The sequence below is a fragment of the Lissotriton vulgaris genome, chromosome 5, assembly GCF_964263255.1.
Source record: "Lissotriton vulgaris chromosome 5, aLisVul1.2, whole genome shotgun sequence".
Lineage (NCBI taxonomy): Eukaryota > Metazoa > Chordata > Amphibia > Caudata > Salamandridae > Lissotriton > Lissotriton vulgaris.
The window spans coordinates 1,545,368,489-1,545,395,988 of record NC_141693.1 but is presented as its reverse complement, the minus strand read 5'-3'; the positions used below and the strand labels follow the sequence as shown (position 1 = coordinate 1,545,395,988).

At 40.7% G+C, this 27,500-nt stretch overlaps 20 non-coding genes across 20 annotated transcripts; all 20 read left to right on the top strand.

Moving 5' to 3' along the window:
- The first annotated feature begins 202 nt into the window (after window positions 1-202).
- TRNAS-ACU (transfer RNA serine (anticodon ACU)) lies at window positions 203-275 on the top strand. The gene has a single exon. It is a non-coding gene; the product is annotated as a tRNA-Ser (tRNA).
- A 643-nt stretch (window positions 276-918) lies between these two features.
- On the top strand, window positions 919-991 carry TRNAR-UCG (transfer RNA arginine (anticodon UCG)). The gene has a single exon. It is a non-coding gene; the product is annotated as a tRNA-Arg (tRNA).
- An 803-nt stretch (window positions 992-1,794) lies between these two features.
- Window positions 1,795-1,867, top strand: TRNAR-CCU (transfer RNA arginine (anticodon CCU)). The gene has a single exon. It is a non-coding gene; the product is annotated as a tRNA-Arg (tRNA).
- Window positions 1,868-4,236: 2,369 nt separating this feature from the next.
- Window positions 4,237-4,309, top strand: TRNAR-UCG (transfer RNA arginine (anticodon UCG)). Its single transcript has one exon. It is a non-coding gene; the product is annotated as a tRNA-Arg (tRNA).
- An 805-nt stretch (window positions 4,310-5,114) lies between these two features.
- TRNAS-ACU (transfer RNA serine (anticodon ACU)) lies at window positions 5,115-5,187 on the top strand. Its single transcript has one exon. It is a non-coding gene; the product is annotated as a tRNA-Ser (tRNA).
- A 643-nt stretch (window positions 5,188-5,830) lies between these two features.
- On the top strand, window positions 5,831-5,903 carry TRNAR-UCG (transfer RNA arginine (anticodon UCG)). The gene has a single exon. It is a non-coding gene; the product is annotated as a tRNA-Arg (tRNA).
- An 803-nt stretch (window positions 5,904-6,706) lies between these two features.
- Window positions 6,707-6,779, top strand: TRNAR-CCU (transfer RNA arginine (anticodon CCU)). Its single transcript has one exon. It is a non-coding gene; the product is annotated as a tRNA-Arg (tRNA).
- Window positions 6,780-7,423: 644 nt separating this feature from the next.
- Window positions 7,424-7,496, top strand: TRNAR-UCG (transfer RNA arginine (anticodon UCG)). The gene has a single exon. It is a non-coding gene; the product is annotated as a tRNA-Arg (tRNA).
- A 3,985-nt stretch (window positions 7,497-11,481) lies between these two features.
- TRNAR-CCU (transfer RNA arginine (anticodon CCU)) lies at window positions 11,482-11,554 on the top strand. Its single transcript has one exon. It is a non-coding gene; the product is annotated as a tRNA-Arg (tRNA).
- Window positions 11,555-12,197: 643 nt separating this feature from the next.
- Window positions 12,198-12,270, top strand: TRNAQ-UUG (transfer RNA glutamine (anticodon UUG)). Its single transcript has one exon. It is a non-coding gene; the product is annotated as a tRNA-Gln (tRNA).
- A 1,520-nt stretch (window positions 12,271-13,790) lies between these two features.
- TRNAR-UCG (transfer RNA arginine (anticodon UCG)) lies at window positions 13,791-13,863 on the top strand. Its single transcript has one exon. It is a non-coding gene; the product is annotated as a tRNA-Arg (tRNA).
- An 803-nt stretch (window positions 13,864-14,666) lies between these two features.
- On the top strand, window positions 14,667-14,739 carry TRNAR-CCU (transfer RNA arginine (anticodon CCU)). Its single transcript has one exon. It is a non-coding gene; the product is annotated as a tRNA-Arg (tRNA).
- A 3,444-nt stretch (window positions 14,740-18,183) lies between these two features.
- Window positions 18,184-18,256, top strand: TRNAR-UCG (transfer RNA arginine (anticodon UCG)). Its single transcript has one exon. It is a non-coding gene; the product is annotated as a tRNA-Arg (tRNA).
- An 802-nt stretch (window positions 18,257-19,058) lies between these two features.
- TRNAR-CCU (transfer RNA arginine (anticodon CCU)) lies at window positions 19,059-19,131 on the top strand. Its single transcript has one exon. It is a non-coding gene; the product is annotated as a tRNA-Arg (tRNA).
- Window positions 19,132-21,361: 2,230 nt separating this feature from the next.
- Window positions 21,362-21,434, top strand: TRNAR-UCG (transfer RNA arginine (anticodon UCG)). Its single transcript has one exon. It is a non-coding gene; the product is annotated as a tRNA-Arg (tRNA).
- An 803-nt stretch (window positions 21,435-22,237) lies between these two features.
- TRNAR-CCU (transfer RNA arginine (anticodon CCU)) lies at window positions 22,238-22,310 on the top strand. Its single transcript has one exon. It is a non-coding gene; the product is annotated as a tRNA-Arg (tRNA).
- Window positions 22,311-23,830: 1,520 nt separating this feature from the next.
- On the top strand, window positions 23,831-23,903 carry TRNAR-CCU (transfer RNA arginine (anticodon CCU)). The gene has a single exon. It is a non-coding gene; the product is annotated as a tRNA-Arg (tRNA).
- A 645-nt stretch (window positions 23,904-24,548) lies between these two features.
- On the top strand, window positions 24,549-24,621 carry TRNAR-UCG (transfer RNA arginine (anticodon UCG)). The gene has a single exon. It is a non-coding gene; the product is annotated as a tRNA-Arg (tRNA).
- Window positions 24,622-25,425: 804 nt separating this feature from the next.
- Window positions 25,426-25,498, top strand: TRNAR-CCU (transfer RNA arginine (anticodon CCU)). Its single transcript has one exon. It is a non-coding gene; the product is annotated as a tRNA-Arg (tRNA).
- Window positions 25,499-27,016: 1,518 nt separating this feature from the next.
- On the top strand, window positions 27,017-27,089 carry TRNAR-CCU (transfer RNA arginine (anticodon CCU)). Its single transcript has one exon. It is a non-coding gene; the product is annotated as a tRNA-Arg (tRNA).
- The last annotated feature ends 411 nt before the right edge of the window (window positions 27,090-27,500 follow it).

Below are 27,500 nucleotides of genomic sequence, written 5' to 3'. Positions count from 1 at the left end.
TTCTCCTCCAATTTCTCTCCACTTGCTCGAAATGCAGAGTCTCCATTATAGCACAGAACAGAGTGTTAAAGTCGGGATGGAAGAGGATGAAAATGGGAAGTTTACTTATGGAGAGAACTGAGAAATGTCCTGTGTGCAGACACCAGTGTTTGATGATTGAATACATTTAAATATTGCCTCTAGAATGCAAGTGTTTATCTGTGCCTTAGTGGCCTAGTGGATAAGGCACTGGCCTACTAAGCCAGGGTTTGTGGGTTCGAGTCCCATCTGAGGTGAAAACCAATATCAACTCTTACTTTTCCAGAAAAATTTATATATTTATTACATGCTTCCGCTCAGAAGATTATGAGGTATTAGGAACTTTGAAATGGTACCATTTTACTTCTGTACTCTTCAGGGTCATGTTGGTGTTCTGAAACTACAAAGTAGATTTTTTAACACCTATCTTTGTCAGATGCAACTTTGACCAGGCAGAAGATATTCCTTTGGAAAAAATGTTTTGAATTTGATTAGTGTAACTGTTGTTTCTAGAGGTGGTGACAGGCTTTCAGCTACTTGAATAGGGCAAGTCAGGATTCATGAAATGTATACAAGCTTTGAGTGTGTGTAAATTGGCATATCCAGAAAGGAGCAGTTTTTACTACTGTCAAAACAGTTTCTCTCCACTTCTGGAAATATCCAGAGCTATGTGAGCATACAACTGAGCTTTAATCTCATGAAGAAAGAGGTTTAAATGCAAAAAAGAAAACAAAAGCTTATCGTACTGGTGACATTCTCAATATATAGATTCCAAAAGAGTGCTTTAATTGAAAGGAGCTGAAAAAACACAATGGGATGTAAACCTAAATAACTATGAATATCATATTTTCCATCCTTGCATACCACCTACATTATAAAAATAAGCACAGCAGGACATATGACTGCGTGGCCTAATGGATAAGGCATCTGACTTCGGATCAGAAGATTGAGGGTTCGAGTCCCTTCGTGGTCGGTTTTTGCCAATGGTCACACAACTCAGCTTTCCGTTCAGAATGGAAGCAGGTTCTTCCAATACTCTTATAGCCATCATGTTCTCATTCCTAATTATTCATGAAGTGGAGTACATACTGCACAGTCATTTAGATTGCATCTTCAGCCTAAAATCTTGTCCATTTTAGTGGCATTAAAAAGTGCTTCTATGTACACGCACTGAATATGTAATAGGTTTGCAGAATTTTGACTTGACAGAATGGGTTTTTAGCTTAAGGGTGTGTAGATGAAATGCAAGGTGTGTAAGTATGTGTTCATGGAGTGCTTCAAGTGTAAAATCTGTATGATTTGTGCAGTTAAAGTGCTAATTTTCCCTACGAGATAGAAAAGTACTACAGAAACATTATAAAGGATTGGCAAATTGGCTGCCTTTACTGATGACACAGTTGGCTAATTTGTAAAGCATTGGTCTATTTAGTTGCAGAGTGTGGTTGAACTTGGTTAGGAGACTTGGTGCCTTTTTCTGTGTCCTGCTGAAGACAAGGACGGCTTGATACCACTGTCAAAGCCCAGTTTATTGAGAAAAGCATCCAGGAAAGAACAAGTGTTGAGTCGAAAGTGGTTCTCCTCCAATTTCTCTACACTTGCTCGAAATGCAGAGCCTCCATTATAACACAGAACAGAGTGTTAAAGTCGGGGATGGAAGAGGATGAAAATGGGAAGTTTACTTATGGAGAGAACTGAGAAATGTCCTGTGTGCAGATACCAGTGTTTGACGATTGAATACATTTAAATATTGCCTCTAGAATAAAAGTGTTTATCTGTGCCTCAGTGGCCTAATGGATAAGGCACTGGCCTCCTAAGCCAGGGTTTGTGGGTTCGAGTCCCATCTGAGGTATAAACCAATACCCACTCTTACTTTTCCAGAAAAATTGATATATTTCTTACATGCTTCCGCTCTGAAGCGTATGTGGTATTAGGAACTTTGAAATGGTACCATTTTACTTCTGTACTCTTCAGAGTCATGTTGGTGGTCTGAAACTACAAAGTAGATTTTTAAACACCTATCTTTGTCAGATGCAACTTTGACCCGGCAGAAGATATTCCTTTGGAAAAAATGATTTGAATTGGATTGGTGTAACTGTTGTTTCTAGAGGTGGTGACAGGCTTTCAGCTACTTGAATAGGGCAAGTCAGGATTCATGAAACATATACAACCTTTGAGCGTGTGTAAATTGGCATATCCAGAAAGGAGCACTTTGTACTACTGTCAAAACAGTTTCTCTCCACTTCTGGAAAAATCCAGAGCTATGTAAAGCATACAACTGAGCTTTAATCTCATGAAGAAAGAGGTTTAAATGTAAAATAGAAAACAAAAGCTTATCGTACTGGTGACATTCTCATTAAATAGATTCCAAAAGAGTGCTTTAATTGAAAGGAGCTGAAAAAACACAACGGGATGTAAACCTAAATGAATGAATGAATGAATGAAAGTGAATTTATAACAGCGCGATTGCTGCCCTGAGGCGTCCAAGCGCTAAAAGGAACCAGTGAAGGATAAGAGGTTGGGAACCAGAAGAAGAGGGAAGGAAAGCTAAGTTAAGTTAGACAGAATTGAATAGGTGTGTTTTTAATTGTTTACGGAAGGAAACGAGATCAGGATTGGATCTCAGGTGAAACGGGAGGGAATTCCAGAACTTGGCAGCATTAAAGGCGTACGTCCTTCCGCCAGTTCTAGACCTTTTGACTCTGGGGACTGCTGCCATGAAGGCCTGACTAGAGCGCAAATTTCTACCTGGGTGATACTGGCTTACAAGATCACGGGTGATTGGAGGACCCGAATCCCAGAAAGCTTGATGGGCAATACACATTGCTTTAAAAAAGACTCTCTTACGTACTGGGAGCCAGTGAAGATTGGTCAGAGCCGCCTTTACTGACAATCTGCGAGGAATCTGCAGCAAAGTACGCGCGGCACAGTTTTGTACCAGCTGTAGTCTCTTTAAGGTGTACTCTGGTGCACCCAGATATAGGACGTTGTTGGAGTCCAGCCGTGATTGTATCAGGCCCTGTATGGCTATCTGCTTTGCCTCCATTGGGAGCAAAGGAAGAACTTTCTTCAGTGTCCTGAGTATTCCAAAGCAGGTGGCTGAAAGCTTTGTGGCCTGGGTGTTGAGTGAGAGACTCCTGTCCAGCCATACCCCTAGGCTTTTGATGTTATCCTTCGGGGCCGGGGGGGGACCTAGACAGGGGGGCCACAGTGAATTGAAAAATGTGGGGTCGGCGGGGCCCAGGAGCATGAGCTCCGTTTTGTCACCATTAAGTTTTAATGATGACTGAGTCATCCAGGTCTTCACCTCCTCCAGACATTTGGTAAGTCCCTCTGATCGTGGTTGAAGAGCCTCCTGCGCTAATGAGACCACCAGCTGGGTATCGTCCGCATAGGATATGATCTTAACTCCATACGGACGAACTACCTCAGCCAGTGGCCTCATATAGATGTTGAAAAGCGCGGGGCTTAATGAGGAGCCCTGCGGGACTCCGCACTTCAGGGGAATGCTAGAAGACACTGTCTGTCCATCAAACACTTGGAATGACCTGTCGCTCAAGAAAGATTTTAACCAGAGCCACGCCTTGTCCACAATGCCGACATTCGAAAGACGGTTCAGTAAGGTGGCATGACTGACCGTATCGAATGCCGCACTGAGATCAAGGAGGACCACTGCCACTGATCCTCCCTGATCAAGGATTTTCCTGGACTCCTCGATGACCATTAGGAGGGCGGATTCTGTTCCATGCTTAGGCCTGAACCCTGTCTGGGTGGTGTCTAGCAGCTGGTTATCCTCAAGGAAGCTGACCAGCTGGAGATTGACATACCTCTCCGCGATCTTACTCACCCAGGGAAGCAGGGAAATCGGACGATAGTTCCCAAAATCCGATGGTTCCAGATTGGGCTTTTTTATCAGCGCTCGGACCATCGCCCGTTTCCAAGCAGAATGGGACGATGCCCGAGGCAAAGGAGGCATTTAGCAGGTTCCTAATGATCGGTAGGACAGTCTGAAGGACCAACATCATGGCCTCAGGGGGTGCCGGATCAGATGGAGATCCGGATTTTACTTTCCGAGCCATGGACTCCAATACTTCGAGATCCATGCAAGGAAAGTGACTGAGCAGAGGTGGAGGGGCTGGAGCGGAGTCTATGGTCTTGATTATCATATTTTCCATCCTTGCATACCACCTACATTATAAAAATAAGCACAGCAGGACATATGACCGCGTGGCCTAATGGATAAGGCGTCTGACTTCGGATCAGAAGATTGAGGGTTTGAGTCCCTTCGTGGTCAGTTTTTGCCAATGGTCACACAACTCAGCTTTCCGTTCAGAATGGAAGCAGGTTCTTCCAATACTCTTATAGCCATCATGTTCTCATTCCTAATTATTCATGAAGTGGAGTACATACTGCACAGTCATTTAGATTGCATCTTCAGCCTAAAATCTTGTCCATTTTAGTGGCATTAAAAAGTGCTTCTATGTACACGCACTGAATATGTAATAGGTTTGCAGAATTTTGACTTGACAGAATGGGTTTTTAGCTTAAGGGTGTGTAGATGAAATGCAAGGTGTGTAAGTATGTGTTCATGGAGTGCTTCAAGTGTAAAATCTGTATGATTTGTGCAGTTAAAGTGCTAATTTTGCCTATGAGAAAGAAAAGTACTACAGAAGAATTATAAAGGATTGGCACATTGGCTGCCTTTGCTGATGACACAGTTGGCTAATTTGTAAAGCATTGGTCTATTAAGTTGCAGAGTGTGTGGTTGAACTTGGTTAGGAGACTTGGTGCCTGTTTCTGTGTCTTGCTGAAGAAAAGGACGGCTTGATACCACTGTCAAAGCCCAGTTTATTGAGAAAAGCATCCAGGAATGAAGAAGTGTTGAGGCGAAAGTGGTTCTCCTCCAATTTCTCTCCACTCGCTCGAAATGCAGAGTCTCCATTATAGCACAGACCAGAGTGTTAAAGTCGGGGATGGAAGAGGATGAAAATGGGAAGTTTACTTATGGAGAGAACTGAGAAATGTCCTGTGTGCAGACACCAGTGTTTGATGATTGAATACATTTAAATATTGCCTCTAGAATGCAAGTGTTTATCTGTGCCTTAGTGGCCTAATGGATAAGGCACTGGCCTACTAAGCCAGGGTTTGTGGGTTCGAGTCCCATCTGAGGTGAAAACCAATATCAACTCTTACTTTTCCAGAAAAATTTATATATTTATTACATGCTTCCGCTCAGAAGATTATGAGGTATTAGGAACTTTGAAATGGTACCATTTTACTTCTGTACTCTTCAGGGTCATGTTGGTGTTCTGAAACTACAAAGTAGATTTTTTAACACCTATCTTTGTCAGATGCAACTTTGACCAGGCAGAAGATATTCCTTTGGAAAAAATGTTTTGAATTGGATTAGTGTAACTGTTGTTTCTAGAGGTGGTGACAGGCTTTCAGCTACTTGAATAGGGCAAGTCAGGATTCATGAAATGTATACAAGCTTTGAGTGTGTGTAAATTGGCATATCCAGAAAGGAGCAGTTTGTACTACTGTCAAAACAGTTTCTCTCCACTTCTGGAAATATCCAGAGCTATGTGAGCATACAACTGAGCTTTAATCTCATGAAGAAAGAGGTTTAAATGCAAAAAAGAAAACAAAAGCTTATCGTACTGGTGACATTCTCAATATATAGATTCCAAAAGAGTGCTTTAATTGAAAGGAGCTGAAAAAACACAATGGGATGTAAACCTAAATAACTATGAATATCATATTTTCCATCCTTGCATACCACCTACATTATAAAAATAAGCACAGCAGGACATATGACTGCGTGGCCTAATGGAAAAGGCATCTGACTTCGGATCAGAAGATTGAGGGTTCGAGTCCCTTCGTGGTCGGTTTTTGCCAATGGTCACACAACTCAGCTTTCCGTTCAGAATGGAAGCAGGTTCTTCCAATACTCTTATAGCCATCATGTTCTCATTCCTAATTATTCATGAAGTGGAGTACATACTGCACAGTCATTTAGATTGCATCTTCAGCCTAAAATCTTGTCCATTTTAGTGGCATTAAAAAGTGCTTCTATGTACACGCACTGAATATGTAATAGGTTTGCAGAATTTTGACTTGACAGAATGGGTTTTTAGCTTAAGGGTGTGTAGATGAAATGCAAGGTGTGTAAGTATGTGTTCATGGAGTGCTTCAAGTGTAAAATCTGTATGATTTGTGCAGTTAAAGTGCTAATTTTCCCTACGAGATAGAAAAGTACTACAGAAACATTATAAAGGATTGGCAAATTGGCTGCCTTTACTGATGACACAGTTGGCTAATTTGTAAAGCATTGGTCTATTTAGTTGCAGAGTGTGGTTGAACTTGGTTAGGAGACTTGGTGCCTTTTTCTGTGTCCTGCTGAAGACAAGGACGGCTTGATACCACTGTCAAAGCCCAGTTTATTGAGAAAAGCATCCAGGAAAGAACAAGTGTTGAGTCGAAAGTGGTTCTCCTCCAATTTCTCTACACTTGCTCGAAATGCAGAGCCTCCATTATAACACAGAACAGAGTGTTAAAGTCGGGGATGGAAGAGGATGAAAATGGGCAGTTTACTTATGGAGAGAACTGAGAAATGTCCTGTGTGCAGATACCAGTGTTTGACGATTGAATACATTTAAATATTGCCTCTAGAATAAAAGTGTTTATCTGTGCCTCAGTGGCCTAATGGATAAGGCACTGGCCTCCTAAGCCAGGGTTTGTGGGTTCGAGTCCCATCTGAGGTATAAACCAATATCCACTCTTACTTTTCCAGAAAAATTGACATATTTCTTACATGCTTCCGCTCTGAAGCGTATGTGGTATTAGGAACTTTGAAATGGTACCATTTTACTTCTGTACTCTTCAGAGTCATGTTGGTGGTCTGAAACTACAAAGTAGATTTTTAAACACCTATCTTTGTCAGATGCAACTTTGACCCGGCAGAAGATATTCCTTTGGAAAAAATGATTTGAATTGGATTGGTGTAACTGTTGTTTCTAGAGGTGGTGACAGGCTTTCAGCTACTTGAATAGGGCAAGTCAGGATTCATGAAACATATACAACCTTTGAGCGTGTGTAAATTGGCATATCCAGAAAGGAGCACTTTGTACTACTGTCAAAACAGTTTCTCTCCACTTCTGGAAAAATCCAGAGCTATGTAAAGCATACAACTGAGCTTTAATCTCATGAAGAAAGAGGTTTAAATGTAAAATAGAAAACAAGAGCTTATCGTACTGGTGACATTCTCATTAAATAGATTCCAAAAGAGTGCTTTAATTGAAAGGAGCTGAAAAAACACAACAGGATGTAAACCTAAATAACTATGAATATCATATTTTCCATCCTTGCATACCACCTACATTATAAAAATAAGCACAGCAGGACATATGACCGCGTGGCCTAATGGATAAGGCGTCTGACTTCGGATCAGAAGATTGAGGGTTTGAGTCCCTTCGTGGTCAGTTTTTGCCAATGGTCACACAACTCAGCTTTCCGTTCAGAATGGAAGCAGGTTCTTCCAATACTCTTATAGCCATCATGTTCTCATTCCTAATTATTCATGAAGTGGAGTACATACTGCACAGTCATTTAGATTGCATCTTCAGCCTAAAATCTTGTCCATTTTAGTGGCATTAAAAAGTGCTTCTATGTACACGCACTGAATATGTAATAGGTTTGCAGAATTTTGACTTGACAGAATGGGTTTTTAGCTTAAGGGTGTGTAGATGAAATGCAAGGTGTGTAAGTATGTGTTCATGGAGTGCTTCAAGTGTAAAATCTGTATGATTTGTGCAGTTAAAGTGCTAATTTTGCCTATGAGAAAGAAAAGTACTACAGAAGAATTATAAAGGATTGGCACATTGGCTGCCTTTGCTGATGACACAGTTGGCTAATTTGTAAAGCATTGGTCTATTAAGTTGCAGAGTGTGGTTGAACTTGGTTAGGAGACTTGGTGCCTGTTTCTGTGTCTTGCTGAAGAAAAGGACGGCTTGATACCACTGTCAAAGCCCAGTTTATTGAGAAAAGCATCCAGGAAAGAAGAAGTGTTGAGTCGAAAGTGGTTCTCCTCCAATTTCTCTCCACTTGCTCGAAATGCAGAGCCTCCATTATAGCACAGAACAGAGTGTTAAAGTCGGGGATGGAAGAGGGATGAAAATGGGAAGTTTACTTATGGAGAGAACTGAGAAATGTCCTGTGTGCAGACACCAGTGTTTGACGATTGAATACATTTAAATATTGCCTCTAGAATGCAAGTGTTTATCTGTGCCTTAGTGGCCTAATGCCACTGGCCTACTAAGCCAGGGTTTGTGGGTTCGAGTCCCATCTGAGGTAAAAACCAATATCCACTCTTACTTTTCCAGAAAAATAGATATATTTATTACATGCTTCCGCTCAGAAGCTTATGTGGTAATAGGAACTTTGAAATGGTACCTTTTTACTTCTGTACTCTTCAGAGTCATGTTGGTGTTCTGAAACTACAAAGTAGATTTTTAAACACCTATCTTTGTCAGATGCAACTTTGACCCGGCAGAAGATATTCCTTTGGAAAAAATGATTTGAATTGGATTGGTGTAACTGTTGTTTCTAGAGGTGGTGACAGGCTTTCAGCTACTTGAATAGGGCAAGTCAGGATTCATGAAACATATACAACCTTTGAGCGTGTGTAAATTGGCATATCCAGAAAGGAGCAGTTTGTACTACTGTCAAAACAGTTTCTCTCCACTTCTGGAAATATCCAGAGCTATGTAAAGCATACAACTGAGCTTTAATCTCATGAAGAAAGAGGTTTAAATGCAAAAAAGAAAACAAAAGCTTATCGTACTGGTGACATTCTCATTATATAGATTCCAAAAGAGTGCTTTAATTGAAAGGAGCTGAAAAAACACAATGGGATGTAAACCTAAATAACTATGAATATCATATTTTCCATCCTTGCATACCACATACATTATAAAAATAAGCACAGCAGGATATATGACTGCGTGGCCAAATAGGTAAGGCATCTGACTTCGGAACAGGAGATTGAGGGTTTGAGTCCCTTCGTGGTCGGTTTTTGCCAATGGTCACACAACTCAACTTTCCATTCAGAATGGAAGCAGGCTCTTCTAATACTCTTATAGCCATCATGTTCTCATTCCTAATTATTCATGAAGTGGAGTACATACTGCACAGTCATTTAGATTACATCTTCAGCCTAAAATCTTGTCCATTTTAGTGGCATTAAAAAGTGCTTCTATGTACATGCACTGAATATGTAATAGGTTTGCAGAATTTTGACTTGACAGAATGGGTTTTTAGCTTAAGGGTGTGTAGATGAAATGCAAGGTGTGTAAGTATGTGTTCATGGAGTGCTTCAAGTGTAAAATCTGTATGATGTGTGTAGTTAAAGTGCTAATTTTGCCTACGAGAAAGAAAAGTACTTCTAAAAGAATTATAAAGGATTGGCACATTGGCTGCCTTTGCTGATGACACAGTTGGCTAATTTGTAAAGCATTGGTCTATTAAGTTGCAGAGTGTGGTTGAACTTGGTTAGGAGACTTGGTGCCTGTTTCTGTGTCCTGCTGAAGACAAGGACGGCTTGATACCACTGTCAAAGCCCAGTTTATTGAGAAAAGCATCCAGGAAAGAAGAAGTGTTGAGTCGAAAGTGGTTCTCCTCCAATTTCTCTCCACTTGCTCGAAATGCAGAGCCTCCATTATAGCACAGAACAGAGTGTTAAAGTCGGGGATGGAAGAGGGATGAAAATGGGAAGTTTACTTATGGAGAGAACTGAGAAATGTTCTGTGTGCAGACACCAGTGTTTGACAATTGAATATATTTAAATATTGCCTCTAGACTGCAAGTGTTTATCTGTGCCTCAGTGGCCAAATGGATAAGGCACTGTCCTCCTAAGCCAGGGATTGTCGGTTCAAGTCCCATCTGAGGTGAAAACCAATATCAACTCTTACTTTTCCAGAAAAATTTATATATTTATTACATGCTTCCGCTCAGAAGATTATGAGGTATTAGGAACTTTGAAATGGTACCATTTTACTTCTGTACTCTTCAGGGTCATGTTGGTGTTCTGAAACTACAAAGTAGATTTTTAAACACCTATCTTTGTCAGATGCAACTTTGACCAGGCAGAAGATATTCCTTTGGAAAAAATTTTTTGAATTGGATTAGTGTAACTGTTGTTTCTAGAGGTGGTGACAGGCTTTCAGCTACTTGAATAGGGCAAGTCAGGATTCATGAAATGTATACAAGCTTTGAGTGTGTGTAAATTGGCATATCCAGAAAGGAGCAGTTTGTACTACTGTCAATACAGTTTCTCTCCACTTCTGGAAATATCCAGAGCTATGTGAGCATACAACTGAGCTTTAATCTCATGAAGAAAGAGGTTTAAATGCAAAAAAGAAAAGAAAAGCTTATCGTACTGGTGACATTCTCAATATATAGATTCCAAAAGAGTGCTTTAATTGAAAGGAGCTGAAAAAACACAATGGGATGTAAACCTAAATAACTATGAATATCATATTTTCCATCCTTGCATACCACCTACATTATAAAAATAAGCACAGCAGGACATATGACTGCGTGGCCTAATGGATAAGGCGTCTGACTTCGGATCAGAAGATTGAGTGTTCGAGTCCCTTCGTGGTTGGTTTTTGCCAATGGTCACACAACTCAGCTTTCCGTTCAGAATGGAAGCAGGCTCTTCCAATACTCTTATAGCCATCATGTTCTCATTCCTAATTATTCATGAAGTGGAGTACATACTGCACAGTCATTTAGATTGCATCTTCAGCCTAAAATCTTGTCCATTTTAGTGGCATTAAAAAGTGCTTCTATGTACACGCACTGAATATGTAATAGGTTTGCAGAATTTTGACTTGACAGAATGGGTTTTTAGCTTAAGGGTGTGTAGATGAAATGCAAGGTGTGTAAGTATGTGTTCATGGAGTGCTTCAAGTGTAAAATCTGTATGATTTGTGCAGTTAAAGTGCTAATTTTCCCTACGAGATAGAAAAGTACTACAGAAACATTAAAAAGGATTGGCACATTGGCTGCCTTTACTGATGACACAGTTGGCTAATTTGTAAAGCATTGGTCTATTTAGTTGCAGAGTGTGGTTGAACTTGGTTAGGAGACTTGGTGCCTTTTTCTGTGTCCTGCTGAAGACAAGGACGGCTTGATACCACTGTCAAAGCCCAGTTTATTGAGAAAAGGATCCAGGAAAGAACAAGTGTTGAGTCGAAAGTGGTTCTCCTCCAATTTCTCTCCACTTGCTCGAAATGCAGAGCCTCCATTATAACACAGAACAGAGTGTTAAAGTCGGGGATGGAAGAGGATGAAAATGGGAAGTTTACTTATGGAGAGAACTGAGAAATGTCCTGTGTGCAGATACCAGTGTTTGACGATTGAATACATTTAAAGATTGCCTCTAGAATGAAAGTGTTTATCTGTGCCTCAGTGGCCTAATGGATAAGGCACTGGCCTCCTAAGCCAGGGTTTGTGGGCTCGAGTCCCATCTGAGGTACAAACCAATATCCACTCTTACTTTTCCAGAAAAATTGATATATTTATTACATGCTTCCGCTCTGAAGCGTATGTGGTATTAGGAACTTTGAAATGGTACCATTTTACTTCTGTACTCTTCAGAGTCATGTTGGTGGTCTGAAACTACAAAGTGGATTTTTAAACACCTATCTTTGTCAGATGCAACTTTGACCCGGCAGAAGATATTCCTTTGGAAAAAATTATTTGAATTGGATTGGTGTACCTGTTGTTTCTAGAGGAGTGACAGGCTTTCAGCTACTTGAATAGGGCAAGTCAGGATTCATGAAACATATACAGCCTTTGAGCGTGTGTAAATTGGCATATCCAGAAAGGAGCAGTTTGTACTACTGTCAAAACAGTTTCTCTCCACTTCTGGAAACATCCAGAGCTATGTAAAGCATACAACTGAGCTTTAATCTCATGAAGAAAGAGGTTTAAATGTAAAATAGAAAACAAAAGCTTATCGTACTGGTGACATTCTCATTTAGTAGATTCCAAAAGAGTGCTTTAATTGAAAGGAGCTGAAAAAGCACAATGGGATGTCAACCTAAATAACTATGAATATCATATTTTCCATCCTTGCATACCACCTACATTATAAAAATAAGCACAGCAGGACATATGACCGCGTGGCCTAATGGATAAGGCGTCTGACTTTGGATCAGAAGATTGAGGGTTCGAGTCCCTTCGTGGTCAGTTTTTGCCAATGGTCACACAACTCAGCTTTCCATTCAGAATGGAAGCAGGCTCTTCTAATACTCTTATAGCCATCATGTTCTCATTCCAAATTATTCATGAAGTTGAGTACATACTGCACAGTCATTTAGATTACATCTTCAGCCTAAAATCTTGTCCATTTTAGTGGCATTAAAAAGTGCTTCTATGTACACGCACTGAATATGTACTAGGTTTGCAGAATTTTGTCTTGACAGAACGGGTTTTTAGCTTAAAGGTGTGTAGATCAAATGCAACGTGTGTAAGTATGTGTTCATGGAGTGCTTCAAGTGTAAAATCTGTATGAGTTGTACAGTTAAAGTGCTAATTTTCCCTACGAGATAGAAAAGTACTACAGAAGAATTATAAAGGATTGGCACATTGGCTGCCTTTGCTGATGACACAGTTGGCTAATTTGTAAAGCATTGGTCTATTAAGTTGCAGAGTGTGGTTGAACTTGGTTAGGAGACTTGGTGCCTGTTTCTGTGTCCTGCTGAAGACAAGGACGGCTTGATACCACTGTCAAAGCCCAGTTTATTGAGAAAAGCATCCGGGAAAGAAGAAGTGTTGAGTCGAAAGTGGTTCTTCTCCAATTTCTCTCCACTTGCTCGAAATGCAGAGCCTCCATTATAGCACAGAACAGAGTGTTAAAGTCGGGGATGGAAGAGGATGAAAATGGGAAGTTCACTTATGGAGAGAACTGAGAAATGTCCTGTGGGCAGACACCAGTGTTTGACAATTGAATACATTTAAATAATGCCTCTAGACAGCAAGTGTTTATCTGTGCCTCAGTGGCCTAATGGATAAGGCACTCGCCTCCTAAGCCAGGGATTGTGGGTTCGAGTCCCATCTGAGGTGAAAACCAATAGCAACTCTTACTTTTCCAGAAAAATTGATATATTTATTACATGCTTCCGCTCAGAAGCTTATGAGGTATTAGGAACTTTGAAATGGTACTATTTTACTTCTGTACTCTTCAGGGTCATGTTGGTGTTCTGAAACTACAAAGTAGATTTTTAAACACCTATCTTTGTCAGATGCAACTTTGATCCGGCAGAAGATATTCCTTTGGAAAAAAGTGATATGAATTGGATTGGTGTAACTGTTGTTTCTAGAGGTGGTGACAGGCTTTCAGCTACTTGAATAGTGCAAGTCAGGATTCATGAAATGTATACAACCTCTGAGTGTGTGTAAATTGGCATATCCAGAAAGGAGCAGTTTGTACCACTGTCAAAACAGTTTCTCTCCACTTCTGGAAATATCCAGAGCTATGTAAAGCATACAACTGAGCTTTAATCTCATGAAGAAAGAGGTTTAAATGCAAAAAGAAAACAAAAGCTTATCGTACTGGTGACATTCTCATTATATAGATTCCAAAAGAGTGCTTTAATTGAAAGGAGCTGAAAAAACACAATGGGATGTAAACCTAAATAACTATGAATATCAGATTTTCCATCCTTGCATACCACCTACATTATAAAAATAAGCACAGCAGGACATATGACTGTGTGGCCTAATGGATAAGGCGTCTGACTTCGGATCAGAAGAGTGAGGGTTCGAGTCCCTTCGTGGTTGGTTTTTGCCAATGGTCACACAACTCAGCTTTCCGTTCAGAATGGAAGCAGGCTCTTCCAATACTCTTATAGCCATCATGTTCTCATTCCTAATTATTCATGAAGTGGAGTACATACTGCACAGTCATTTAGATTGCATCTTCAGCCTAAAATCTTGTCCATTTTAGTGGCATTAAAAAGTGCTTCTATGTACACGCACTGAATATGTAATAGGTTTGCAGAATTGTGACTTGACAGAATGGGTTTTTAGCTTAAGGGTGTGTAGATGAAATGCAAGGTGTGTAAGTATGTGTTCATGGAGTGCCTTAAGTGTAAAATCTGTATGATTTGTGCAGTTAAAGTGCTAATTTTGCCTACGAGACAGAAAAGTACTACAGAAGAATTATAAAGGATTGGCACATTGGCCGCCTTTGCTGATGAGACAGTTGGCTAATTTGTAAAGCATTGGTCTATTAAGTTGCAGAGTTTGGTTGAATTTGGTTAGGAGACTTGGTGCCTTTTTCTGTGTCCTGCTGAAGACAAGGACGGCTTGATACCACTGTCAAAGCCCATTTTATTGAGAAAAGCATCCAGGAAAGAAGAAGTGTTGAGTCGAAAGTGGTTCTCCTCCAATTTCTCTCCACTTGCTCGAAATGCAGAGCCTCCATTATAGCACAGAACAGAGTGTTAAAGTCGGGGATGGAAGAGGATGAAAATGGGAAGTTTACTTATGGAGAGAACAGAGAAATGTCCTGTGTACAGACACCAGTGTTTGACGATTGAATACATTTAAATATTGCCTCTAGACTGCAAGTGTTTATCTGTGCCTCAGTGGCCTAATGGATAAGGCACTGGCCCCCTAAGCCAGGGATTGTGGGTTCGAGGCCCATCTGAGGTAAAAACCAATATCCACTCTTACTTTTCCAGAAAAATTGATATATTTATTACATGCTTCCGCTCAAAAGCTTAAGTGGTATTAGGAACTTTGAAATGGTACCATTTTACTTCTGTACTCTTCAGAGTCATGTTTATTTATTTACGGATTTTGTAAAGCGCACGGCTACCCCCAACAGGGGTGTCCCGGCGCTAAAACTGTCAGCAGGAGAAGAGGAAGTAATCTAAATAGATGACAATAGCCAAGTCTTCAGGCGTCTGCGGAAAAGCGCTTCAGAAGGGGCAAATCTAAGATCAATCGGTGAACTGTTCCAATATTTGGCTGCAAAAACAGCAAAAGCTCTGCCACCCATTCTTGTGCGACGGAATCTTGGCACAGTCATGAGGCGCAGATTGTTGGAACGAAGATCCCTAACCGAGTGGGACAATCTCAGTCTCTTTCTTAAATAATCTGGGCCAGTTCCATTCAAAGCTCGAAAGGCGAGGATGAGCGTTTTGAACTTAATACGGTTGGCTATAGGCAGCCAATGAAGCTCTTTACGAAACGCTGAGATAGGATGTCTGTAAGGGATATTGCCAATCAATCTTGCGGCAGCGTTCTGCACCACCTGGAGACGTTCAATTTGGTATAGAGGGGCCCCCGCATATAAACTATTGGCATAATCCAGGTGGGAGGTAATTAAGGCCTGGGTGACAGTTCTGCGTGCCTCAATTGGCAAAAATGGAAAGATCTTCCTCATCATTTTTAATTTACCAAAGCAGACCGAAGTGACCTTATTGATTTGAGAGCTGCAGGATAGCGTATCATCAAATATAAACCCCAGATTACGGGCAGAGTGAACCGGGGTGGGGGGGGGGTTAAGTATCGTTGGCCACCATAATGTAGGTGGGATGGTCATTTTTTGGTTGAAGAACAGAACCTCCGTCTTGTCAGTGTTAAGTCGCAGGTGGTTCGTGGACATCCAAGAACAGATTTCGCCAAGACAGTGGCGGAAACTGGAGAGGCTGGAGTCAGAGTGATCGCTAAAAGAAAATATGAGCTGAGTATCATCAGCATAAGAGATCACTCTGACTCCACATGCCTCTACTACCTTGGCCAACCGGGCTAGGTAAACGTTGAAGAAGAAAGGACTTAACGCTGAGCCCTGTGGGACTCCGCGTACCAGAGGTTTACATTCTGATTCGAAAGGTCTGAGAAGAACCCTCTGTGATCGTCCTTGGAGGAAAGAACCCAACCACGATAGGGCGACGCCGCTCAATCCAATCTGCTCCATACGGTCAAGAAGGATTTTATGGGACACCGTATCGAAGGCGGCGGATAGGTCGAGGAGGACCAGCATGGCCTCCTCGCCCTTGGCCACACACTCTCGCACAGTCTCTGCTACTTCTAGCAGTGCGGTCTCAGTACTGAATCCAGTCCGGAAACCGGACTGGGAGTCATGCAGAAGAGAATTGGTCTCTAGGTATTCTGCTAGTTGTAGTTGGACTGCCTTTTCCAAAACCTTCGCGGGTTTTGGAAGGAGAGAAATAGGCCGATAATTACTGAATTGCGTGGGGTCGGCATCAGATTTCTTTAAGATGGGCACAAGCAAAGCTTCCTTCCAGGCTGAGGGGAATTGGCCTAGTTGTAGAGAGGCGTTCCAAATGGAAGTGAGTGGCTCTAACAGTAAGGTAGACAACTCACTCATAATTTTTGAGGGAACCGGGTCCAAAGGGGAACCAGATTTGCACTGTAATAGTAGTTTACGTGCAAGATTAGGAGTGAGATCCTTAAAGGCCACTAATGTAGGAGCAGTGTCCTGGTTAGTTGAAACCGGGGAAAGGGAAAGGTCAGGAGCTACAGCTGGAGGGAAGGAGGATGCGATTTTGTCAATTTTTTCTTGATAGAAGTCTGATAGTCCATTGCAAAGAGACTGACTGGCAAGGTTATTAGGTGTCATAGCAGGGGGTTTTACAAAATCCTTGACAATTTTAAACAGTGTTTTTACCGAATTGTCTGCGTCTTTAATTTGTGAGACAAAAAACTCTTTCATGGCCAGTTTTTTTGATTTAGTAAATTTCCTAAGGGCCGTTCTGTAGATAGTTTTTGCCTCAGAGTCACACGTAAGTCTCCATTTGCGTTCGAGTTTTTTACAATGGCTTTTTTCTTTACGTAGAGCATCTGAAAACCAAGGAGCAGATGGGCGGGATCTTGCAGATGACATAGATGTACAAGGGGCAATTTCATCGATCGCAGCCGATAAGGTCGTGTTAAACTTAGTGACACAGGCATCAATATTTCCTAAGTAAGACTCCAAAGGGCAGCTGAATATTGGCTCTAGGGTAGTGCAGGTGACCTTATGCCATTTTCTTCTATAGTCTGAACCCAGTTCCACCGGGATAGGTGCCTGAGGGATAGGAATGTTGAACGCAAGCAAAAAGTGATCGGTCCATGTAAGGGGGAGGGAAGGATGAGTAATGGTCCCTGGGAGGTTGGAAAAAATAAGGTCTAATGTGTGGCCCGCTACGTGCGTCGGACCATGGATGAGTTGCGTCAGACTCAGGCTCTGAAGAGAGTCGAGAAAACGTGCGGCTTGAGTACAGGTGGGGTCATCAACGTGGAGGTTAAAATCACCCAAAACTATGAAGTGTGGGTGCTTAAGGGATAGGTCCGTGATGACGTGCACCAGTTGTGATAGGGCAGAGGGAGAGGCTTTAGGGGGGTTGTAAACTAGGATGCCGGTAAGGTAGACTGCGGCAGAATCAGCAACAGAGAAATAAATGGCTTCAATCAGACCAATATTGGTGATTTTCTTAATAGTAATATTCAGGTGGGTTTTGAACAAGATGGCCAATCCACCTCCTTACCTATTACACGCTTCCGCTCAGAAGCTTATGTGGTATTAGGAACTTTGAAATGGTACCATTTTACTTCTGTACTCTTCAGAGTCATGTTGGTGTTCTGAAACTACAAAGTAGATTTTTAAACACCTATCTTTGTCAGATGCAACTTTGACCCGGCAGAAGATATTCCATTGGAAAAAATGATTTGAATTGGATTGGTGTAACTGCTGTTTCTAGAGGTGGTGACAGGCTTTCAGCTACTTGAATAGGGCAAGTCAGGATTCATGAAACGTATACAACCTTTGAGCGTGTGTAAATTGGCATATCCAGAAAGGAGCAGTTTTTATTACTGTCAAAACAGTTTCTCTCCACCTCTAGAAATATCCAGAGCTATGTAAAGCATACAACTGAGCTTTATTCTCATGAAGAAAGAGGTTTAAATGCAAAAAAGAAAACAAAAGCTTATCGTACTGGTGACATTCTCATTATATAGATTCCAAAAGAGTGATTTAATTGAAAGGAGCTGAAAACACACAATGGGATGTAAACCTAAATAACTATCAATATCATATTTCCCATCCTTGCATACCACCTACATTATAAAAATAATCACAGCAGGACATATGACCGCGTAGCCTAATGGATAAGGCGTCTGACTTCGTATCAGAAGATTGAGGGTTCGAGTCCCTTCGTGGTCGGTTTTTGCCAATGGTCACACAACTCAGATTTCCATTCAGAATGGAAGCAGGCTCTTCCAATACTCCTATAGCCATCATGTTCTTATTCCTAATTATTCATGAAGTGGAGTACATACTGCACAGTCATTTAGATTGCATCTTCAGCCTAAAATCTTGTTCATGTTAGTGGCATTAAGAAGTGCTTCTATGTACACGCACGGAATATGTAATAGGGTGCAGAATTTTGACTTGACAGAATGGGTTTTTAGCTTAAGGGTGTGTAGATGAAATGCAAGGTGTGTAAGTATGTGTTCATGGAGTGCTTCAAGTGTAAAATCTGTATGATTTGTGCAGTTAAAGTGCTAATTTTGCCTACGAGAAAGAGAAGTACTACAGAAGAATTATAAAGGATTGGCACATTGGCTGCCTTTGCTGATGACACAGTTGGCTAATTTGTGAAGCATTGGTCTATTAAGTTGCAGAGTGTGGTTGAACTTGGTTAGGAGACTTGGTGCCTGTTTCTGTGTCCTGCTGAAGACAAGGACGGCTTGATACCACTGTCAAAGCCCAGTTTATTGAGAAAAGCATCCAGGAAAGAAGAAGTGTTGAGTCGAAAGTGGTTCTCCTCCAATTTCTCTCCACTTGCGCGAAATGCAGAGCCTCCATTATAGCACGGAACAGAGTGTTAAAGTTGGGGATGGAAGAGGATGAAAATGGGAAGTTTACTTATGGAGAGAACTGAGAAATGTCCTGTGTGCAGACACCAGTGTTTGACGATTGAATACATTTAAATAATGCCTCTAGACTGCAAGTGTTTATATGTGCCTCAGTGGCCTAATGGATAAGGCACTGGCCTCCTAAGCCAGGGATTGTGGGTTCGAGTCCCATCTGAGGTGAAAACCAATATCCATTCTTACTTTTCCAGAAAAATTGGTATATTTATTACATGCTTCCGCTCAGAAGCTTATGTGGTATTAGGAACTTTGAAATGGTACCATTTTACTTCTGTACTCTTCAGAGTCATGTTGGTGTTCTGAAACTACAAAGTAGATTCTTAAACACCTATCTTTGTCAGATGCAACTTTGACCCGGCAGAAGATATTCCTTTGGAAAAAATGATTTGAATTGGATTGGTGTAACTGTTGTTTCTAGAGGTGGTGACAGGCTTTCAGCTACTTGAATAGGGCAAGTCAGGATTCATGAAACGTATACAACCGTTGAGCGTGTGTAAATTGGCATATCCAGAAAGGAGCAGTTTTTACTACTGTCAAAACAGTTTCTCTCCACCTCTAGAAATATCCAGAGCTATGTAAAGCATACAACTGAGCTTTATTCTCATGAAGAAAGAGGTTTAAATGCAAAAAAGAAAACAAAAGCTTATCGTACTGGAGACATTTTCATTATATAGATTCCAAAAGAGTGCTTTAATTGAAAGGAGCTGAAAACACACAATGGGATGTAAACCTAAATAACTATCAATATCATATTTCCCAACCTTTCATACCACCTACATTATAAAAATAAGCACAGAAGGACATATGACCGCGTGGCCTAATGGATAAGGCGACTGACTTTGGATCAGAAGATTGAGGGTTCGAGTCCCTTCGTGGTCGGTTTTTGCCAATGGTCACACAACTCAGATTTCCTTTCAGAATGGAAGCAGGCTCTTCCAATACTCTTATAGCCATCATGTTCTCATTCCTAATTATTCATGAAGTGGAGTACATACTGCACAGTCATTTAGATTGCATCTTCAGCCTAAAAACTTGTTCATGTTAGTGGCATTAAGAAGTGCTTCTATGTACACGCACGGAATATGTAATAGGGTTGCAGAATTTTGACTTGACAGAATGGGTTTTTAGCTTAAGGGTGTGTAGATGAAATGCAAGGTGTGTAAGTATGTGTCCATGGAGTGCTTCAAGTATAAAATCTGTATGATTTGTGCAGTTAAAGTGCTAATTTTGCCTACGAGAAAGAAAAGTACTACAGAAGAATTATAAAGGATTGGCACATTGGCTGCCTTTGCTGATGACACAGTTGGCTAATTTGCAAAGCATTGGTATATTAAGTTGCAGAGTGTGGTTGAACTTGGTTAGGAGACTTGGTGCCTGTTTCTGTGTCCTGCTGAAGTCAAGGACGGCTTGATACCACTGTCAAAGCCCAGTTTATTGAGAAAAACATCCAGGAAAGAAGAAGTGTTGAGTCGAAAGTGGTTCTCCTCCAATTTCTCTCCACTTGCTCGAAATGCAGAGAGTCCATTATAGCACAGAACAGAGTGTTAAAGTCGGGGATGGAAGAGGATGAAAATGGGAAGTTTACTTATGGAGAGAACTGAGAAATGTCCTGTGTGCAGACACCAGTGTTTGACGATTGAATGCATTTAAATAATGCCTCTAGACTGCAAGTGTTTCTTTGTGCCTCAGTGGCCTAATGGATGAGGCACTGGCCTCCTAAGTCAGGGATTGTGGGTTCGAGTCCCATCTGAGGTGAAAACCAATATCCACTCTTACTTTTCCAGAAAAATTGATATATTTATTACATGCTTCCGCTCAGAAGCTTATGTGGTATTAGGAACTGGTACCATTTTACTTCTGTACTCTTCAGAGTCATGTTGGTGTTCTGAAACTACAAAGTAGATTTTTAAACACCTATCTTTGTCAGATGCAACTTTGACCCGGCAGAAGATATTCCTTTGGAAAAAATGATTTGAATTGGATTGGTGTAACTGTTGTTTCTAGAGGTGGTGACAGGCTTTCAGCTACTTGAATAGGGCAAGTCAGGATTCATGAAACGTATACAACCTTTGAGCGTGTGTAAATTGGCATATCCAGAAAGGAGCAGTTTTTACTACTGTCAAAACAGTTTCTCTCCACCTCTAGAAATATCCAGAGCTATGTAAAGCATACAACTGAGCTTTATTCTCATGAAGAAAGAGGTTTAAATGCAAAAAAGAAAACAAAAGCTTATCGTACTGGTGACATTTTCATTATATAGATTCCAAAAGAGTGCTTTAATTGAAAGGAGCTGAAAACACACAATGGGATGTAAACCTAAATAACTATCAATATCATATTTCCCATCCTTGCATACCACCTACATTATAAAAATAAGCACAGCAGGACATATGACCGCGTGGCCTAATGGATAAGGCGTCTGACTTCGTATCAGAAGATTGAGGGTTCGAGTCCCTTCGTGGTCGGTTTTTGCCAATGGTCACACAACTCAGATTTCCATTCAGAATGGAAGCAGGCTCTTCCAATACTCCTATAGCCATCATGTTCTTATTCCTAATTATTCATGAAGTGGAGTACATACTGCACAGTCATTTAGATTGCATCTTCAGCCTAAAATCTTGTTCATGTTAGTGGCATTAAGAAGTGCTTCTATGTACACGCACGGAATATGTAATAGGGTTGCAGAATTTTGACTTGACAGAATGGGTTTTTAGCTTAAGGGTGTGTAGATGAAATGCAAGGTGTGTAAGTATGTGTTCATGGAGTGCTTCAAGTGTAAAATCTGTATGATTTGTGCAGTTAAAGTGCTAATTTTGCCTACGAGAAAGAGAAGTACTACAGAAGAATTATAAAGGATTGGCACATTGGCTGCCTTTGCTGATGACACAGTTGGCTAATTTGTGAAGCATTGGTCTATTAAGTTGCAGAGTGTGGTTGAACTTGGTTAGGAGACTTGGTGCCTGTTTCTGTGTCCTGCTGAAGACAAGGACGGCTTGATACCACTGTCAAAGCCCAGTTTATTGAGAAAAGCATCCAGGAAAGAAGAAGTGTTGAGTCGAAAGTGGTTCTCCTCCAATTTCTCTCCACTTGCGCGATATGCAGAGCCTCCATTATAGCACAGAACAGAGTGTTAAAGTTGGGGATGGAAGAGGATGAAAATGGGAAGTTTACTTATGGAGAGAACTGAGAAATGTCCTGTGTGCAGACACCAGTGTTTGACGATTGAATACATTTAAATAATGCCTCTAGACTGCAAGTGTTTATATGTGCCTCAGTGGCCTAATGGATAGGGCACTGGCCTCCTAAGCCAGGGATTTTGGGTTCGAGTCCCATCTGAGGTGAAAACCAATATCCATTCTTACTTTTCCAGAAAAATTGGTATATTTATTACATGCTTCCGCTCAGAAGCTTATGTGGTATTAGGAACTTTGAAATGGTACCATTTTACTTCTGTACTCTTCAGAGTCATGTTGGTGTTCTGAAACTACAAAGTATATTCTTAAACACCTATCTTTGTCAGATGCAACTTTGACCCGGCAGAAGATATTCCTTTGGAAAAAATGATTTGAATTCGATTGGTGTAACTGTTGTTTCTAGAGGTGGTGACAGGCTTTCAGCTACTTGAATAGGGCAAGTCAGGATTCATGAAATGTATACAACCTTTGAGCGTGTGTAAATTGGCATATCCAGAAAGGAGCAGTTTTTACTACTGTCAAAACAGTTTCTCCCCACCTCTAGAAATATCCAGAGCTATGGAAAGCATACAACTGAGCTTTATTCTCATGAAGAAAGAGGTTTAAATGCAAAAAAGAAAACAAAAGCTTATCGTACTGGAGACATTTTCATTATATAGATTCCAAAAGAGTGCTTTAATTGAAAGGAGCTGAAAACACACAATGGGATGTAAACCTAAATAACTATCAATATCATATTTCCCATCATTTCATACCACCTACATTATAAAAATAAGCACAGAAGGACATATGACCGCGTGGCCTAATGGATAAGGCGACTGACTTTGGATCAGAAGATTGAGGGTTCGAGTCCCTTCATGGTCGGTTTTTGCCAATGGTCACACAACTCTGATTTCCTTTCAGAATGGAAGCAGGCTCTTCCAATACTCTTATAGCCATCCTGTTCTCATTCCTAATTATTCATGAAGTGGAGTACATACTGCACAGTCATTTAGATTGCATCTTCAGCCTAAAAACTTGTTCATGTTAGTGGCATTAAGAAGTGCTTCTATGTACACGCACAGAATATGTAATAGGGTTGCAGAATTTTGACTTGACAGAATGGGTTTTTAGCTTAAGGGTGTGTAGATGAAATGCAAGGTGTGTAAGTATGTGTCCATGGAGTGCTTCAAGTATAAAATCTGTATGATTTGTGCAGTTAAAGTGCTAATTTTGCCTACGAGAAAGAAAAGTACTACAGAAGAATTATAAAGGATTGGCACATTGGCTGCCTTTGCTGATGACACAGTTGGCTAATTTGCAAAGCATTGGTATATTAAGTTGCAGAGTGTGGTTGAACTTGGTTAGTAGACTTGGTGCCTGTTTCTTTGCCCTGCTGAAGACAAGGACGGCTTGATACCACTGTCAAAGCCCAGTTTATTGAGAAAAGCATCCAGGAAAGAAGAAGTGTTGAGTCGAAAGTGGTTCTCCTCCAATTTTTCTCCACTTGCTCGAAATGCAGAGCCTCCATTATAGCACAGAACAGAGTGTTAAAGTCGGGCATGGAAGAGGATGAAAATGGGAAGTTTACTTATGGAGAGAACTGAGAAATGTCCTGTGTGCAGACACCAGTGTTTGACTGTTGAATACATTTAAATAATGCCTCTAGACTGCAAGTGGTTATCTGTGCCTCAGTGGCCTAATGGATAAGGCACTGGCCTCCTAAGCCAGGGATTGTGGGTTCGAGTCCCATCTGAGGTGAAAACCAATATCCACTCTTACTTTTCCAGAAAAATTGATATATTTATTACATGCTTCCGCTCAAAAGCTTATGAGGTATTAGGAACTTTGAAATGGTACCATTTTACTTCTGTACTCTTCAGCGTCATGTTGGTGTTCTGAAACTACAAAGTAGATTTTTTAACACCTATCTTTGTCGGATACAACTTTGACCCGTCAGAAGATATTACTTTGGAAAAAATGATTTGAATTGGATTGGTGTAACTGTTGTTTCTAGAGGTGGTGACAGGCTTTCAGCTACTTGAATAGGGTAAGTCAGGATTCATGAAACGTATACAACCTTTGAGCGTGTGTAAATTGGCATATCCAGAAAGGAGCAGTTTGTACTACTGTCAAAACAGTTTCTCTCCACTTCTGGAAATATCCAGAGCTATGTAAAGCATACAACTGAGCTTTAATCTCATGAAGAAAGAGGTTTAAATGCAAAAAAGAAAACAAAAGCTTATCGTACTGGTGACATTCTCATTATATAGATTCCAAAAGAGTGCTTTAATTGAAAGGAGCTGAAAAAACACAATGGGATGTAAACCTAAATAACTATCAATATCATATTTCCCATCCTTGCATACCACCTACATTATAAAAAATAAGCACAGTAGGACATATGACCGCGTGGCCTAATGGATAAGGTGTCTGACTTCGGATCAGAAGATTGAGGGTTCGAGTCCCTTCGTGGTCGGTTTTTGCCAATGGTCACACAACTCAGCTTTCCATTCAGAATGGAAGCAGGCTCTTCCAATACTCTTATAGCCATCATGTTCTCATTCCTAATTATTCATGAAGTGGAGTACATACTGCACAGTCATTTAGATTGCATCTTCAGCCTAAAATCTTGTCCATGTTAGTGGCATTAAGAAGTGCTTCTATGTACACGCACTGAATATGTAATAGGGTTGCAGAATTTTGACTTGACAGAATGGGTTTTTAGCTTAAGGGTGTGTAGATGAAATGCAAGGTGTGTAAGTATGTGTTCATGGAGTGCTTCAAGTGTAAAAATCTGTATGATTTGTGCAGTTAAAGTGCTAATTTTGCCTACGAGAAAGAAAAGTACTACAGAAGAATTATAAAGGTTTTGCACATTGGCTGCCTTTGCTGATGACACAGTTGGCTAATTTGTAAAGCATTGGTCTATTAAGTTGCAGAGTGTGGTTGAACTTGGTTAGCAGACTTGGTGCCTGTTTCTGTGTCCTGCTGAAGACAAGGACGGCTTGATACCACTGTCAAAGCCCAGTTTATTGAGAAAAGCATCCAGGAAAGAAGAAGTGTTGAGTCGAAAGTGGTTCTCCTCCAATTTCTCTCCACTTGCGCGAAATGCGGAGCCTCCATTATAGCACAGAACAGAGTGTTAAAGTCGGGGATGGAAGAGGATGAAAATGGGAAGTTTACTTATGGAGAGAACTGAGAAATGTCCTGTGTGCAGAAACCAGTGTTTGACGATTGAATACATTTAAATAATGCCTCTAGACTGCTAGTGTTCATCTGTGCCTCAGTGGCCTAATGGATAAGGCACTGGCCTCCTAAGCCAGGGATTGTGGGTTCGAGTCCCATCTGAGGTAAAAACCAATATCCAGTATTACCTTTCTTGAAAAATTTATATATTTATTACATGCTGCCGCTCAGAAGCTTATGAGGTATTAGGAACTTTGAAATGGTACCATTTTACTTCTGTACTCTTCAGAGTCATGTTGGTGTTCTGAAACTACAAAGTAGATTTTAAACGCCTATCTTTGTCAGATGCAACTTTGACCCGGCAGAAGATATTCCTTTGGAAAAAATGATTTGAATTGGATTGGTGTAACTGTTGTTTCTAGAGGTGGTGACAGGCTTTCAGCTACTTGAATAGGGCAAGTCAGGATTCATGAAACGTATACAACCTTTGAGCGTGTGTAAATTGGCATATCCAGAAAGGAGCAGTTTTTACTACTGTCAAAACAGTTTCTCTCCACCTCTAGAAATATCCAGAGCTATGTAAAGCGTACAACTGAGCTTTATTCTCATGAAGAAAGAGGTTTAAATGCAAAAAAGAAAACAAAAGCTTATCGTACTGGTGACATTTTCATTATACAGATTCCAAAAGAGTGCTTTAATTGAAAGGAGCTGAAAACACACAATGGGATGTAAACCTAAATAACTATCAATATCATATTTCCCATCCTTGCATACCACCTACATTATAAAAATAAGTACAGCAGAACATATGACCGCGTGGCCTAATGGATAAGGCGTCTGACTTCAGATCAGAAGATTGAAGGTTTGAGTCCCTTCGTGGTTGGTTTTTGCCAATTGTCACACAAGTCAGATTTCCATTCAGAATGGAAGCAGACTCTTCCAATACTATTATAGCCATCATGTTCTCATTCCTAATTATTCATGAAGTGGAGTACATACTGCACAGTCATTTAGATTGCATCTTCAGCCTAAAATCTTGTTCATGTTAGTGGCATTAAGAAGTGCTTCTATGTACACGCACGGAATATGTAATAGGGTTGCAGAATTTTGACTTGACAGAATGGGTTTTTAGCTTAAGGGTGTGTAGATGAAATGCAAGGTGTGTAAGTATGTGTTCATGGAGTGCTTCAAGTGTAAAATCTGTATGATTTGTGCAGTTAAATGCTAATTTTGCCTACGAGAAAGAGAAGTACTACAGAAGAATTATAAAGGATTGGCACATTGGCTGCCTTTGCTGATGACACAGTTGGCTAATTTGTGAAGCATTGGTCTATTAAGTTGCAGAGTGTGGTTGAACTTGGTTAGAAGACTTGGTGCCTGTTTCTGTGTCCTGCTGAAGACAAGGACGGCTTGATACCACTGTCAAAGCCCAGTTTATTGAGAAAAGCATCCAGGAAAGAAGAAGTATTGAGTCGAAAGTGGTTCTCCTCCAATTTCTCTCCACTTGCGCGAAATGCAGAGCCTCCATTATAGCACAGAACAGAGTGTTAAAGTCGGGGATGGAAGAGGATGAAAATGGGAAGTTTACTTATGGAGAGAACTGAGAAATGTCCTGTGTGCAGACACCAGTGTTTGACGATTGAATACATTTAAATAATGCCTCTAGACTGCAAATGTTTATCTGTGCCTCAGTGGCCTAATGGATAAGGCACTGGCCTCCTAAGCCAGGGATTGTGGGTTCGAGTCCCATCTGAGTTGAAAACCAATATCCACTCTTACTTTTCCAGAAAAATTGATATATTTATTACATGCTTCCGCTCAGAAGCTTATGTGGTATTAGGAACTTTGAAATGGTACCATTTTACTTCTGTACTCTTCAGAGTCATGTTGGTGTTCTGAAACTACAAAGTAGATTTTTAAACACCTATCTTTGTCAGATGCAACTTTGACCCGGCAGAAGATATTCCTTTGGAAAAAATGATTTGAATTGGATTGGTGTAACTGTTGTTTCTAGAGGTGGTGACAGGCTTTCAGCTACTTGAATAGGGCAAGTCAGGATTCATGAAACGTATACAACATTTGAGCGTGTGTAAATTGGCATATCCAGAAAGGAGCAGTTTTTACTACTGTCAAAACAGTTTCTCTCCACTTCTAGAAATATCCAGAGCT